A 1,869-nucleotide genomic window follows, 5' to 3' on the forward strand; every position below is an offset into this window, starting at 1 on the left:
AGTCCTCGTGGTCAGGGCTGATGCGTCCCTGCTACTGACCTGCGCCCCGGCCGGATGGGCCCAGAGACGCCCGGGGAAGGCGCCTCTCCTGCGTCCCAGAGCATCCTGCCGTCCCTCTCCCGGCCCCCGAAGCGTCGGGCCAGGAGGGGCGAGACCCAAGCACTCACACTGGCCCTCCACGAGGTGGCGGGAGCCCGCAGGACCCGCAAGCTTCGCAGAGCCTGTGACTGGGAGGGTTCCGGGCCCTCGGCCGCAGATACACTGTCGCACCCCAAAGAAGTGTTGGGCCTGCGAGGCACCCGAGGCACGAGTGCTTAACTCCGGGTCCAGTCAGCTCGGCCGAGGGCCGGCAGGACTCCCCGAGGCGCGCCTGGGCCGAAGGGCACACACTGTCCAAGGGGGCCTCCCTGTCCACCTTGGGGGAAGGTTCCACCCAGACAGATCAGGCCTGGCTTCAAGTGCTTCTAGAACGTCTTCGAGTTTTCCGGCTCCCCCTCCCTCCTCTGCACTCCTCCTGATCTCTAGGAGCGTGGGGTTGACCGCAGGGGTCCAGCAGGGCGCAGCGGCCCCGGCGAGGCAGGAGGGCTGGGGTCTTGGGGGTGCGGGTGTGCGCGCTAGGGCGCTGGTAGACCTGGGCCCGCCTCACAGCTGAAGGCGAGGCCCCGCCCCGCAGGTATGGGGGGAGGGAAGCGAGAGCCCCCGAGCGCCCTCCGGACCCGGCCTTTGAAATGCCAGAGTCAGCCGAGCTGGGCCTGAAAGACCGCCCGCGGGCCTGCGCCTTTACTGCCTTTGTCTGGTGGGAGGGCGGTCGCGGGGCTAATCCACAGGATGGGGGCGGGGAGGCGAGAGGGTGGAATTCCTCTCGAGTGCCCACCCTCCCACGAGGGAGTTCCCCAGCCTCTAGAGGCCTTAACCGTCTGGCTTTGGGGTGCGACAGTCCGCCATCACCTCGTTTCTGGTACCAGGGCGCGTCCGCCCCCTCGAGAGAGGTATACGGTGAGGGCGTCCGGGGTCGCTGCCGGGCCCGCTCTCACCCGGTCTAGCAGGCATAACCTGGCGGGTCCAGGCGCCTCAGCCCTTGGGCGCGGAACGGTACAGCCGAGCTAGGACATCGGCCTCTGCGCACGTCGTGTCCTCGCAGAGCGCTCGGTGCCGCGCGGCGGCCGGAGGTGGCGCTCTGCGCGCCCCATGGATGCCCCGGAGGGAAGCTCAGAGTCCGGGGGTTCCTTCAGAGCCATCTTCCTTCGTTCCCTCCCACCCCCTCGATTCCGCTCAGGATGCGGCCCGGTCCGGCCTTCCGCGCGGGAGTGGGACTTTTGGTGGCACGGGGTCCCAGGGAGGGCCGGAGGCACGCTGCAGCTCCCTCCCCCTGGGCGCGCTCTCCTGTGGAATGTAGGTGGGGGCTCCTCATTCCGGGGCTTCAGGCGTCGGCTCCGGGGCGGGGGCGCGTGGCAGCTGCCAGGTGAGTGCCCCAGCCGCGCCCCCAGGCCCACCCCACCGCGCCCCTGCGGCTCAGGGATGTCCTTTTATGGAGAGGGGAGGCAGGGGCTCCTGAGTCCTAACGGGGGCCTGAGGCTGAGCACCCAGGGCGAGGGGGCCGCCCCTTTTCGGCCCTTCTTGGCGCAGCAGCTCTGCGCGCTCCCCCTTGGTCGCCGCGGGCCCGGGAGAACGAGCCAGCGCCGGCCTCCTCCCCGCCCGCCGCTGCCGGGTGCCGCAGGATCGCAGCTGGCACCGGCGGGTAGGCAGCCCGAGGCGCGCGGGGCCCAGGCCAGCGCCAGGCTCCGAGGTGAACGAGCCCTCCTGCTGCATTATGAGCCCGAGAGAGCCGGGCTGTGTGGCCACTGCGGCGGCCCCCGCGCGCTTCCGAGG

General features: G+C 70.9%; 1 protein-coding gene across 1 annotated transcript in view; it reads left to right on the plus strand.

Moving 5' to 3' along the window:
• Positions 1 to 1,869, plus strand: part of PDGFA (platelet derived growth factor subunit A) — a 25,838-nt gene that overhangs the window by 1,884 nt on the left and 22,085 nt on the right. The window lies entirely within an intron of this gene.

Source organism: Orycteropus afer, unplaced genomic scaffold (assembly GCF_000298275.1).
Source record: "Orycteropus afer afer isolate SDZICR_OR568_19922 unplaced genomic scaffold, OryAfe1.0 scaffold00006, whole genome shotgun sequence".
Lineage (NCBI taxonomy): Eukaryota > Metazoa > Chordata > Mammalia > Tubulidentata > Orycteropodidae > Orycteropus > Orycteropus afer.